The sequence below is a fragment of the Pteropus alecto genome, unplaced genomic scaffold (assembly GCF_000325575.1).
Source record: "Pteropus alecto unplaced genomic scaffold, ASM32557v1 scaffold106, whole genome shotgun sequence".
Lineage (NCBI taxonomy): Eukaryota > Metazoa > Chordata > Mammalia > Chiroptera > Pteropodidae > Pteropus > Pteropus alecto.
The window spans coordinates 5976774-5992051 of record NW_006442103.1 but is presented as its reverse complement, the minus strand read 5'-3'; the positions used below and the strand labels follow the sequence as shown (position 1 = coordinate 5992051).

At 35.3% G+C, this 15278-nt stretch overlaps 1 pseudogene; it reads right to left on the bottom strand.

Annotated features, from left to right (window-relative positions):
* Positions 1-659: 659 nt before the first annotated feature.
* LOC112469196 lies at positions 660-778 on the bottom strand (annotated as a pseudogene).
* Between the last annotated feature and the right edge of the window lie 14500 nt (positions 779-15278).

Genomic DNA, 15278 nt, shown 5'->3' with positions numbered 1-15278 from the left:
TTTTGAAAACTGTCTAAATTAAAATTTATATATACCCTCATTGCTCACTAAAATACTTTAAACTCTTTGAGAATGTGAGTAAAATACTAGGGGGAGGAGAAGACCTCTGTGGGGTGCATTATTTCACTTTCTTAAGGGAATGAGGTGAGGGAATGTATCTGACTCCACAAACCCATGAAGACTCCACACACAGAGGTTATAACTCAAACAGAGATTATTCAAAAAAATTTTACTTATTCCCTCCTTCCATTAATCAATGTAGTCATTCATGTACTCATGTGCTTAACAAACTTTAATTACATATGTATTATATAGTCCAGAAACTCTGCTAAATATTGCAATTTTAAATAGTTGAAACATGATTCTAATTTTTTAGAAAGTCATAGAGAAACCTTCCTTATAAACAAGTGATTATAACACAACTTATAAATTACACAAGTAAACCCAAAATGCTATTCAAATGAAAAAAGGTGAAATATGTCTCTAAAAGACAGGAAATAAAAGAATGCCATTCCATCATAGATTTAGTAACAGTAGTAGTAGTATCATCTTTCCAGTTGAATGTAAGCTTCATGAGGAACTTTCTCGTGCCTGGCACAACATAACACTTACTAATTATGTGTTTGTTTTAAAAAAATGAATAAATAAAATTCTATTTATGCCTACAGCGCCCGGTCTTCCGAGGTGGTCTCCTATCCAAGTACTAACCAGGCCCAACCCTGCTTAGCTTCCGAGATCAGACAGGATCCGGTTTGTTCAGGGTGGCATGGCTGTAGACAAATAAATAAAATTCTAGTATGAATTTCTTGCTTTACACATGATAAAATATAAAATGCCCAATGATGCTGATCTGAAAACTAGGTCTCTCTGTTCCCATATTGTCCTTACTTGGGAAATAAACTCAGTGTAATTTTACACACTATTATTACTGCAGCTGGCTATTTGAGAGTATGAAAAATATACTAGGAAAATTAATTTTAGCAAACGAAAGTATCTTTGTATCTGGAGCAATAGTTGGAGTTAGTTAACTAATGGATTGATTGACCAAGACAAATATGGTAAATAAAGAACCTGTGCCTTGAAGAAAGCTCTTTTATACTTCTAACTTAAAGAAAAGCAGAAAAACAGTCTTCATGTAATAAATCAACATTTTAATACTTTTCCTCCATTCTTCTTATTTCCCATAAGATTTTATACAGAATGCTTTGCTATTTAGTTCATAACAGGAAAATACATTCAACTTAAATGTCGTAATCTATGTAGTCTGAGAAAAGATGCCACTATTTCAATATTTTCTGCAATAGTTGAAAATGACCATAGTCATTTGTCTCTTTTATCTTCAAACAGTTTTGTGAAATGAATGAAGTTATTTTTAATTTAATTAAATATTTCAGGAATACTTGTAAGAGAAACCTGTTTATGATATTCCAATAGCTCTAATTTTTAAGCCTGTAAACATATTTAAAATACGATTTTATAGATTTCAAGGGTATAAAAATAATTGATCAACTCTGTAGTTATCTCACACTACAAGAATGTAAGATAATATTCTCCTGTAGCCATGCAGCATTAAAGAATAGTGAATACTAAGTATGTAATGTCAAACATGCCAAAATTCTCACAAGTAAAAATTGAGTAGCAATGGATTGTTGTTGAGAGGGCATGGAAGAAAAATAGTCTTGACCAAGAAACTTTTAAGAATTTAGAACAAATTCTGTATACTTAAACCAAAAGAAGCAAGCAATACAATGCTGGCCATAAAATAGCATAACTAATCCCCATACTGTATGGTAATGTACTTTTTAATTAGATTTTACAGACATAATAACTATTTATCTGACACCTGTATTCTGATATACATTATACAGTGCCTCTCATGAATATTTCATCTGATCCTCCTACCATTAAGAGTGAATAAATACATAACATGCTTAAAAGAGTTCTGAGCACATAGTGCTATACGAATGTTAGATGTTATTGTTTTTATTTTTACATTAATATGTATGTCACAGGGTTCTGAGGATGAGCTGAGATGATGCCTTTCTATCATTTAGCCAGGTGTATGACACATAAGGTAAATTCTTCACAAAGTTTAGTCTTGTTATTGCCATTATTTATTATTATTATTATTATATTATTATTTCCATTTTAAAGATGACATTAAGGCAGAGTCTTGCTTAAAGTGGCACAAGTGTTAAATTAAAGATTCAATGCCCAGATCTGTATCGCTTAACACCTAGCTCAGTCACTGTTTTCCTTTTATCACTTTCTTCCAACACTTCTATTCTTTAATATGCTTTGGACATAAAGGGAGTCGGAGTTTACTATTCTGGAAATTTAGGAGAGAATCTGAAACGTGCTCACTTAATGAATTCAGTCACTCACTTTATAGTATATTTAGCTGTCTACTCTGTGCTAGACACTGTGCTAGATGTTGAAGTTAACCAGTGAATGAAAAACCAAACAAGATTCTTGTTCTTCTTGACCTTCACAAATACCAAAGAGAAACTGTTTCTCAAGGACTCAAATTGCATTACTATTGGTTTATAATAGCCATCAATGCTATGACAGAGATGTACATGGTACTATGAGAACTTCCAATAGGGACAACTCATCTGGCCAAGGAGTTTAGGGACTACTTCTCTAAAGAACTGAAGAAAGGAAGTTAACTAGGCTGAGGCAAAGTAGGGCAAGGCAAGTATACCAGATGGAAGAAACAGCCTATGGAAAGAGAAAATCTGCACTTTAAAAAACAAATTTTTTTAAGGCTGGCATTGCTGTTTCAAATAGAATGGGAGGAAATGTGGTATCAATATGGTCTGAAGATGTACTCAGATGACATACCGTGCAAGGCTGAATAGAAAATGTTAAGTATTCTGTTCTTCATTCTAACAGCTATGGAAAGCTAAAAAAGTGATACTTAATGGGACAAGAGTGAGAAGAAATCAGATTTGCAGTTCAAACACATTACTCTGGCTTCCATGTTTTGAACTGGAAAAAGGGCAAGAACAAGTGAAGACAAATCTCAAACCTATTGAATTATCCATGTGAGAGTCCATAGTAACTAGGACAAGTATGGTGGGGCTGGAAGTGAAGAGAAGTGGACAAATTCATCAGCAATGATGAGATGTCATATCAGCTGATGAACAAGAGATTCATATTTGTAACTCTTCTGCCTATCTTTAATAATTAAAGTCAGATACATGAATGAGATTGCCCACAGAAAGGTTTGGTGTAAAAAGAGAAGAAAGCCTAGTATGGAGCCTAGAAGATCTGTAATATTTCACAGTTGGCTAAAGGAAAATGACCTTGCATATAAGACAGAAAATAGCCACAGAGGTAGAGAGAACTCCAAGCTCAGGAAAGATAGTGCTTCATGAAGAAGGTGAAGACGTCAAATGTCCACTGGATTTAGTGGTATAGAATTCTTAGAAAGAGTTGGTTCAATAATGTGATATGGAGAGAATGTGACAAAAGATGGTGAAGGCATGGAGACTAAGAGGACCGCACAGTTGGTCATCATGGGAAGAAAACTTTCTTGAAAAACTTGCATTATTCAAGATTGCTATAACTCAAGATAGATTCTGACAAAGTATGGTAGATATTTACGTATATGGCATAAATGGTGCTGACATCTGACAACAGCATAAGAGGTTTTTTCCAGTTTTATTGAGATATAATTGACATATAAATTGTATTAGGTTAAGGTATAAAATGATTTGATTATGTACATATTGTAAAATGATTTCCACAATAAGTTTAGCTAACACCCATCACCTCACATAGTTACATATGATGAGAACTTTTAAATCTACTCTCTTAGCAACTAAAGAATTAACAACTACTCCACCTACCAACTTTGGATTAAAGCAATTCTTGATTAACATTTCATTTGTAGTGATTTGCATTACTTCAAATTTTGTGCACATAGGTATGTTAGTAATGAGTCATACCACACCACTTAAAATTTATGTTTTGAATTTACATAAAATCCCAAAAAACCTGTAGAGGCAGCACTTTTGGAAAATTGGGCTATGAAGGGGTCAAAGAAGAAGGCATGTTTTTAAAAATAAGCATGTGTTAACATCAAATGTATGTAGCAGACGCCACACTGCTCTATAACCTAGACATTTGAGGCCATCTGTCTTCCTAGTTGAATCAGTTTACTCAGTTCAATGCATATCAGCATATAAAGTTGTCTATCCAATAGGAAGTCAGTGGCAACTTTTTATGTATAATCAATTCTGGGCACACTGTAAATAATGATTAAATGTTTAGTATCTAAGTGATTGCTGGGTAAGGGGAGGGGAACCATATCTTTTTTCTTTAACAGCAAAATTGAGAGAAGTTAATATTGCTCCAAAACAGCTTTAAAAAATAAAACGAGTTGAGGTTTGGCTTACTTAAATATATCACATAACCCAACCAGAGTTTCTTCCTTAAAATTATAATATAAAAGAGAAAGTAAAAAAAGAACTAAAGCAAGGTTACCTTAGAAAAATGATTCTCGATTATTTCGGATCACATGGCCCACACCTTTAAATTCCATCCTTTGTAGATTTGTTTTCTACGATTAGTAAATAAACTAGTTCTAGTGTACATGTAAGTTTTTATGCTATTTTAATTTTCAACCCTATTTTAATACTAGAAAGTATTATTTTTTTGAGTTCCTACAGTGTACCAGTGTAGGTACACAGACACACACAGACACACACACAGACACATACACATACACACATATGTAATTTATATTCTTATATATCACTTAGATACAGAAATTATTTCTATTACGGATGGAAAAACTCAAGATCAACAAAACTAAGTAAAATGCCCAAAGCTCCAAAGCCATGTAGTTTGTAAATGGCAAAGTTGGCAGAGCTGTAATCTGCCCCAATTTTGTCTTATCTCAAAGCCTCTTCCTACGTTGCCAGTCTAGTGCAGAACTAGATGTGGGATAGAGGTAGGAGGTAAAGGAGAAACAGCAAAACAAAAAAGGTATAAAATATTACAGAATCCATATTCTTTATGAGACATCCCACCCCTACTCCATGATGCCTGCATTCATTTCCAGCAGAATTTTCACAAACAGCCTTAGGTAGTCACTGTATATGTATGAAAACAAGCTCATGTTTAAAAAGACCTTTTTCATTGAGTTTCCCAGGGAACAAGGAATGAACTACCAAACCTGAACCACTGAATCAAAACCAGGCATATCTTTGCAACATTAATATGTAAAAGATTTCCAAAGCAGAAGAATTTGTTGAATATCAATAATGAGAAATCCAATGGCAAGTTATTTGAGAAACTTCAAAGGGGCTTTACCTCAGGAGAACAAGTTACTGAAATTGATTCTATCTTAACAAGACATTATCTCTATTGGAAACAGAAATCTATTTTCTGATCTAAGTCCTAATATGCAGAACAAGCATAAAAACTTAACAAGAATTACAGATTAGGAAAATTAGTACTGCTGGAACAATCTAATAATATGGAAATGCAGAACCACAGGGAGAACTTCATAGTTTGGAAGGTGAATCATCCTAAATAAATTGATCAGTTATGAACTAAAGATAAATATTACAGAAAGAGAAATGATTTATGTTCTCATATGACTATTAACTCAGGAGCATAATTTCCTCTCATTTTAATATAAATAATCATCATCTGAATTTTTGAAGTTTAAAAAATTCTTTTTTAACAAATTAAGTTGATTTTCAACTGTATACTAAATCAAATAAAGTAAGAAGTAAAATAAAATGCTTTCAACCCTGGCATAGCAACACTTAAATATGTTTAAGTTTTATCATTTTAACATAGACAAATAGAGACAGTTAATGAGTTTGGAGAATTATCAATAGCAAGTGATGAGTGCTATGGACAAAGAAAAAGTAGAACAGAGTGGAATGTCCAGCTCACCTTCCCAACTCCAGCCCCATCAGATTCTTATCTGTGGGTTCCGGAGGAAGCAGCCCCCCAGAGGCAACCACTTTCCACAGACCTTTCCACGAGCAGCTCCTTTGGGTTTTGTCCTGGGTCTGGGTCTGCTTGGCTTCTCAGATTTCCATGCAAAGCTCCCTTTCCAGATCTTTGTCTCTGATTCTCCTACATTTGTGTAAGGTTCCTTTCCTACGACAAAACTTTAATCCCATAAAATCATAGCTCTGCTTCCTCGCGTGTACTCTGACCAATACACGAGCCATTCTTCACAGCGCAATCGAAATGTTCTTTCCAAGGAAAAAATGTGATCGTGTTCTTTATCTGTTAACAGAAGTCAATGGTGCCCCATTTCCTTCAGGATAGAGTCCTAATTTTGAAACACTGCTTACCAGGCCTTCATGATCCAACCTCAACCTATCTAAATAGGCTTCTCTCTCAGCTATAAAGGGAGAGAATTTCTACCCTTTCCTCAAACTTGTTCTCATCTCTAGGTCATCGAACATACCTTCCCCTTCCCTGAAAAATTCCCTTCATCTTTCATCTAATAAATGTCTTATTCTTCAGACTTCAAATGAAAGATCACTTTCTTAAACCCTCCCAATGTCAACATTACTGATTAGGTTTTTCTACCATAAAGACCCACAGTGTCCCAGGATCCTATTCTGGAACCTCTTATCACACATTATTTGATGACATGTCTTCCTCACTAAACAATAAGCAGGACAACAACTACATTCTGCTTTGTTCGCTGTTATGTCTTCAGTGCCAACACGATTCCCAGCATATAATAAAAACTTCATTGACATTTGTGGAATGAACAGATGGTTGAACATATAAATCAGAGGTATAATAGTCATATATTTCTCTGAAAAAAAAATTAGCACAAAATTTGAGGATTAAAACAACACACATTTATTATCATATGTCTTCTGGGGATCAAGAACCCAGGCACGGCTTCAATGTGTCTGCTTCTTCAGGACCTCGCTCTCACAGAGCTGCCATCAAGGTGGAAGCCAGAGTTGCCATCTCATCTGAAAGCCTGACTGGAAAGTATGAGCTTCTAAAATTATATGGTTGTACAAGTCCATTCCTTGCAGATTGTTGGACTGATGGGTCTCTGTTCCTTGCTGGCTGTTTGCCAGAGGCCAACCTCAGTTCCTTGCCATGTGAAAGCTCTCTATTTGCTTGCTTCATCAAAGCCAGCAAAGGAGATTCTGCTACCAAGACAAAAGTGAGAACCTTTTGAAATCTAATAACAGAAGTGGCATCCCTTCGACATTGAGGTATAGTGTTGGTTAGCAGCAAGTTACTCATGGGAAGGGAACTACACAAAGCCATGAATACCAGGTAGGGATTACTGGAGATGAACTTGGAGTCGGCCTACCATAACAGGTGTGTACCAAGAGTTATGCTGGAACATCTATGATGAGTTTCTACCAGTCATTAAATTGCACATATGTGGGTGGCTCAGGCTAGCCTAAAAATTCTGTGACAAACCAGTTAGAAGACATGCTTTATGGATTGAGGTTGCCTTTCACAAGGCTTAAGTTCATTTTGTCTAAATGTATTTAAAATACCTAAGCAGTAATAACCAGTAGTAGAAAGATTTTAGTGAATGCTAGTAATATTATGAAAAAATATAGAGCAAAAAGTAAAACTTAAGGAGTGAATTGGTCAAATGGTTTACAATAATATTCATTCATAATATATGTAGGTTGCAAGTCAGCTATGGCTCTAATTCAGGTTCTAGCTGTGCTCCATGCCTCTTTTGTGCCAGGATCCAGACAAGCTGCTGCACTGATTGGGAACATTCCATTCCTGAGACAGTGGAATGGACCAGAAGCACTATTCGAAACAAGATGCCTATTAACGCATTTGCTCAAAACTGAAACATTTACTTCCACTGGCCATTCTGAACATGGGTGGGAAGTATACTTCGCCTACAGAAGCACAGGGAGTTAGTTACCTGGCCCTTCTGGGACAGACAAGTGGCATACTGATTGAGAATAATGACACAATATGTCAAAAGAATAATTTATTCTAATATCTTCATGTTACTGTTATACATAAGGAATCTGAGGCTTAGACAGGTCAACGACTTGCCAGAGTTTATCCAGTAAGTTGATGGCAGAACTAAACCTGACACTCAAGTCTATCATCTATTTGCTCATTCTTTCAACAAAGTTTTATTTCACTTTTATATGCATTGCCAGAACTCAAACTAGGAGCGGGGGTACAGGAAAGAAATGAGGCTATAGTTAGAGATCACGGTTTATTAAGGAGATAGGTATGTGATGAAAAATTCACTATATTAAACATTCTTGGTGGAAGCTTTACATTAGACATCATTTGAGCTAGGTATTAACCAATGAACAGAAATGTGCCCAGTTAATTTAATCAAGATAGTGCAGTGTGGGCATTTCAGGAAAAAAAGGACAGCAGGTGCAAAAGCAGAGGCAATGATGAGCATGAAAACAGTCTCGGAGTGGCTGGAACGCAGGCAAATGCAGTCAGTGGAGCACATGAGGGATCCCCAAAATGGCTCCCTACATTACACAGATTTATACAAAGTTCTTCCTATCTCTGGCCTTTGGAGAACAGTAAGATTTCTGTTGGCTTTTTAAAAGTAAATATATGAGAAGTACCAAAAAGAAAAAAGAAGAGATGTTTAAAGAATGACAAAGTCCACTGACTTTTAGTGACATAAGCTCAAGTTCTATTTTATCTTCTTAGTTTAAGATTTTTGATCATGTGTAAAAGTTGCCTTAAAGTTCATGATCAATAAAAGTATGAGTGGATCCCCAAATTTCAGAAACATAAATATGTGACCAGATATCATAAAGAGTCACAGAGCAGATGTGCTTGTTTTCCATACCAGAAAAGTGCTATACTTTTAGACTTAGTGAGTCTAGTCCCCTCCTGGAAATTAGAGGATGGAAGTAAGATAAAATAGTATGTCTTTGATGAAACGAGCCATATCTAACCCAGAGCTGCTCTATAATTCATATAGTTACCAGATCTACCACTCTGATAAAAATTACAAGTTAAATCAGGAAAGCGGTCGGTCAATTTAAGCAGCAGTTGACTTTTTTTCCTATGGAATTAACCAAACCAAAGTTACCTGATGCTACACAGACAATTTTGTTGGAAAAAATGTTCACCTAAGATAACATCTCAAAGGCCACTGCTCTTATGTATTCAAGGACTATAAAATAACCTCAAAATACAAGACTCCATTTCTCATTCGCAATTTTAAGAGATGGAGGAAATCAAGTGTTACAGTGGAAATTTGGACTTTTCATGTGTTTTGTAAACACCGGTGAAAATGAGAGGAAGCTGACATGTATTTATTTAGTGCTTTTTTTTTATATCAAGCTTTTTCCAAGTATCGACTCCTTTAATCCTATAAAATAAACATTCTCTTCCCTGTTTTACAAATGTAAAAACTGAGGGTCAAAAAAGTTTACTATCTTGGCTAAGGTTAAGTGATGACCTTTCCATTTTAAAAGCCACGCTCTCTCCGATCCACTGAGCTACCACAGCTACCACAGCTCTAAGCTGGAGGGAGAGGGAGGTGGGCCCTAAGAACATTTAACTGCTCACTAACCTGGGCGGCCAAGCATTCAGCATGTCCTAGACCATCCAGGTTTCCTGTATCCCAAGAATTTCCTCAATCCTGGCCAAACTGGGACTGTGAGTCACCTTAAATCACTATCCTCTGAAACTCATGTTGGTTTACAGGGAGTAGAGAAAAACAGCACAGAGAGGCCCAGAGCCCCTATTAAGTACAAGAGTGGCATAAATGAGTGCCGAAGAGATGAGGGGAAGAGTATCGGGAAATACAGTCGCTTTTTCTGCTGTTTTTTTTTTCCTGACATAAAGTTATTTTTGCATTGCTTAGTTCTCTCTCTACCTCCTTTCACCATTCACCTTCACTTCACCTGGCAGACCAACTTATATGACTAATAGTGCATGTGGAACACCTTAAATAGTTTCCTTAGTGCTTTAATCTAATGAAGTGAATGAGCTACCATTAGCACCAGAGTTATTTAAATATTAAGGCTGCTGCCAAAATAATACTTGTAGATAGTGGTTCAGCTTTCCATTTAAAGTGAGCTAGTCAGCTCCTTGTTCAAGCCCACCTCATGACAGAATGAAAATGTGCTGGCTTATGCAATGTGATATTTGGAACATGGGTGGGAAGTATACCTCACCTATAGAAGCACCAGAAGTTACCTGGCCCTTCTGGGACAGACAAGAGGCATACTGATTGAGAATAATGACACAATATGCCCAAAGAATAATTTATTCCAATATCGTCATGATATTATTATAGGTAAGGATTCTGAGGTTAATGACTTGCCAGAGTTTATCCAGGAAGTTGATGGCAGAACTAAATCTAACACACAAGTCTTTCATCTATTTGCTCATTCTTTCAACAGTTTTATTTCACTTTTCTATGCATTGCCAGAACTCTAACTAGACCTTAAGCTCCCATGTATTTCCATCCCTCCCTTATAATGTGCCTGAAATGCTATCACAAGTAGGGGTTTTAAGAAAATGTTCTAGGACAGGAGGAGGCAGGCTCTCTGAGAGGTGGGGAGAGAGGGGAAGCTTCACTTGCAATCTGGCAAAGAGTCAGCCCATCCTTGTTGTAGGTACAGCAAATGTGCTTTTCCAGCAGTTTCTACAAAGGTGAACTCTGAGCCAGTGAGTCAAGGGTATCACAAATTCATCTATTTTGTAAGGTTTTAGATCTAAGCTCATTTAAAATTTTAAGGTGTCATTTGGCAGAAAAGATCATTCCAACCAGAAAATATGCTTTTTATTTCAAAACAACTTTACTGAGTGGGTCAATTCTCTAGAGACGTAGCTGTTTTCATTGTTTAAGTCAAAGGTCTCTGTTCCTTACAGGAGCTATTTTATCAACTTCAGATGACCTCTGTCGAGCTGGCATAATACTATACAATAGTTATCTTGATTCTTGGCAATGTTTATTGCCTCTTTGTATTACTGAAAGAACAGTTACATCCTAGCATAATGAGGACATTTTTCCAAATCTCAAGTTGAATGTTTGGCCTTATGGAAAGAATAAAGCCAAAGCTGTAAAAGAATTATAAAGACAGCTTTGTAGCAATATTTTGTACCATACAGTTCATTATAAGAACTCTCTTTAATATGGAAAAGCCATTGCTAACATTGTGGTCTGTAGTGCTTAAACCACAGATGCACAAACTTTGCTTCTGTCAATATGTTGGATCATGAATTCTTTATTTTCAATGCCTTGGAAATCTGTAGTGAAGAAAATGTACTATGTATACAGTCACCTTATTTCTCACATCAAAAGTAGAAAAGAATATTTATAGATGAACTTCCCAAGTAAGTGGATGACCTTAAGTAAAGACCTATAATCAAATAAGGCTTGGAGAATCACAATGTATATGAGCATAATAAAGTTCTCAGATGCTTGATAAAATATTCAAACCACCACCAGCAACAAAATTATTTGACCTCTGAAACTTATTTAACATTATCACTTTGGAACACATTTAGAAAATATTTATAAGGATCAAATATTTGCAATCATGCTTGTCTTGTAAAATCACAGATGTAAAGTTACTATGGTTATTAACATAGACTTATGTCCAGTCTATGAGTGTATTAGGTGTCCCTGGAAAGTGGTAAAATTAATCAAGACTTTAAAGTATCATTTAACATATTACATCAAATTTTAGGTCAGTGATCTTAAAGGGCTGAAGCGACTCTCCAGTCTCCTAAATCTGGCTTCCTTGGGACACTGCCCAGGCACACCTCAGAGATACTGCAGTTTCGGTTCCAGGCCACTGTAATAAAGCGAACACTGCAATAAAGCTAGTCATAATCTTTTTGCTGGTGTTAGGGTCCTGCCTTCCATTTGTGAAAAATGTAACATCTGTGAAGCACAATAAAGTGCAATAAAACGAGGTATGCCTGCAGTGGCTTACTGTGCAGTCTCATTAACTCAGGTAAATAAAATGTTTTCTTCTGCTCCATTAAATTAATGTAATACACTGTGGAATGCTGGGAAAACAGTGAATGTATGAGTCAAAAGAGTCAAAGACGGTTGGTTCATTTGGGGCCGCAAGGCAAAAGGGCAGCACCTCAAAGAGCCATGGGCTCCACCAGGGCTGGTATTGGGTACTATCTGAAGGTCAACAAACATCTTTCCTGAGAGTGTGATGGGGAAAATATCACGGGTCATGTATCAATCTGTTCTACCTAAACCCCCACCCAAAGAAACACCTTGATAAAATGGTTGTTGAGGAGGAAAGATTATTATTCACTTCATAGTCTACCTGAGATTTATAAGGGCTTTTATTAAATCTAGTTTTAATGTTGTTTTAAATGATGTAATTCAATCTGCAATTCATCAGATATACGATAAGATAAACAAAAACAGGGTTTAACACTATATTCTTTAGGTACTAAGGAACTCTGTATTACTGAGTTAGAAAAGAGGTATCCCAATAAAAATCGCCAAACAGAAAAACAATCTGTAAATAATACCACATTTTACTCCTATTTATTTTTTTTTTAATTTATCTGTCCAAGGTGATAGAATTCTTATATATTACTAATGACTCTCTGAAGAAATAGCCTTCTATAAACTAATTCATTAAAATTACGAAATTCTAAAACTCACTACAAGAGAATATAATAGGAAGTGATTCCTAGGAGGTATTTTCTCATCACAAAGTGGTTCGGCTTCCTTCACAATGTATTTTCTCTGTACGTTGGCACAGTCTTAAAAATAAGAGACCAGTGCAATAACTCCAGTGTAATTCAATCAACCAGCTACAACACTGCATTATCAGTGAGATTCTAGGTTTGCAGGTAAATAATTCTTTTAAAATAAACATTTTAAAATAATTTTTTAAAATAAATATTTTAAAAGGGGAATATGTGCCAAATAGTTATTTGTCTTTGTGACTTTAATGAAGCCATAGTCAATAATTCCCTAATAGATAATTTTTTAAATTTGCAAATAATGCTCAAGAAAATTTTACTATGATGCTAATTTTAATTCACATATAATAAGATGTCTAAGGTCAGAAAGCTTTCAAATTTGTCCAGTTCAGTGAAAATGTGAGAACTTACTACATTGTTAGAACTGTACTAGACATGGCTCACTATAAATAGTAATAAATAAGATCTCTTTAGGAGATTATTTTCTAGCAACATGGCAAATTATTTCAAGTACAGTAAAATAGCTTTGATGCATGAGTCTTCTCTACAGATATTTGTTTTATACAGAGAAAACGGTCATAATAGCAATGAAAAATGTTTACCTAACTCTACTAGTTTTTAATTTATGCATTTTTTTCTACATTATGTGATAGAGAATATATAAATTTATCATAAAACTAGAATGTGTTTTGAAATACACAAAAGACAAAATTTTAGACTTATGCTTTGGATTTAATGTCCATTTTATGACTCTTTCTATAAGCTTTGTTTTCTGAGGTTAAAGGAAAACACATTATATTTCAATTCATTCAAACAATACAAGGTATAAAATGGAGTGTCAGTAGTTTTTAAAGCCAATAACCCTCTCTTTCTTTCTTTGAGGTCTTGCTTGCATACAGCCCAATCTTATTTCAGCTTTCTTGAGCAGCCAAAAAAGCAATATGCTGGTGAGAACACTGCTGGGAACAGTAATTGAATGAATCAAATCTGAATCCTTACCCAGTTCAGGTCCAGCAAATAGATGACATTTAAGAATAACTGTTTCTCCTTTGTAGCTATATTAGCTGCAGTACTTTCTTTCAGCAACATATAAAAATATTCTGAAGACAGTCTCCTGAATTTTTAAGTAGCATCTGGCTGAAAAACAGTTGCTAAGGATGTCTCTTTTGGTTTTTGTTGTTTTTTCCTTTTTCAGTTACAAACTCAATTTTTTATATAGCAATTTGACCACTTTGATCAAGTCTATCTAAAGTATGCAAGCAAATAAGAATTCAAATACATGTTTGTTTCTGTTGTTGCTAAGAATGGAATTGATTCTAGTTTAGCAAATTCATAACTAAGTTAAACTCACAAACTACAACCCAACTTATTTCCAGAGATCTTTCAGTTTACAAACCCAATCTATATTCTCTAATAGGATCTGGGGACTCAATCTCCTAGTGAGAACAAGAAGATATTGAAAATTTATACCATGTATGCAATAGAAAATGGTGTTTTGTTTCCTTTTACATCCCTTTCTAATGTATCTCCTTTATTAAAGTGTATCTGATATCTTACATAAAGGAAACCAAAGTAAATATGAAGTTCTGAAAAATTATCCTTGCCATGAAAATTCAGTATACCCCCTTGTCTGCAGAGCTGCCTCCTACACAGAACAGATTAATCTCAGTATTTAGAGAACCAAGAAGGAGGGAGCTGCACATTTCTTCTACAAGAGAAATGGTTAAACTGGACCATATGTTGGGTACAGGGAATACACCTCACTCCCTTCTGGGTTATACATACAAATGGGTGAGTTTGCCCAGCCATCAGAAGAGGTAGAACAAAAACATCTCTGCAATGCCTAAGCTAAAATATTACTTTGGAAGTTTCACAAGTCAGTTGACATCAGTCCATAAGATGAATTGAACCTGTTAAAGACATCTTCTTGTTTAAATATAGATATAGTTACTAAAAAAGAAAACCTCTGGTCCTTTGAGAGGAATGTTATCCTTTTATAAAGAGTCTTCCTAGGTTAGAGATATAGTTAATAGCTCCTATGGATAATGTACAGTTTCTCTCTCTCTCTCTCTCTCTCTCTCTCTCTCTCTCTCTGTAAGATGATGCACAGGATGACTGTACATTTGTGTGTACATGTGTGTGTGTATATATACACACACACACACACACACACACACACATATTCCACAGTTATTATTATTTAAATGTACAGTCATCCTGTGCATCATCTTACATATATCATATAGCTTAGAGGACAAGTAGTCTCCATTATTTCTTTGCTGCTTTCTATTACTAGTTTGGGGGTTCATTATGAAAGTTATGATCTTAGCCAGCTGACATAGTGGCTGGCAGGGAAGAGAGACCAGATTCAGGCCAAGTAGAGACGCCTTCTCCAGGATCTGAGTCTTCAGGACAAGATCCCTTCCTGCCAGCTGCAAGAATACTATCATTTGCATGTGTATTTCTGCTTGATATTTAACAACAGTATATATTCCAAGAAGTTTAGATCTTTATCTGTCACTTACATGTGGTTTATGATTTTTAGCTAAATAAGATTTTATTAAAAATACATTTATGTGGTTTCTTGATATTTTTTTTTTGTCTTCCAAATTTTG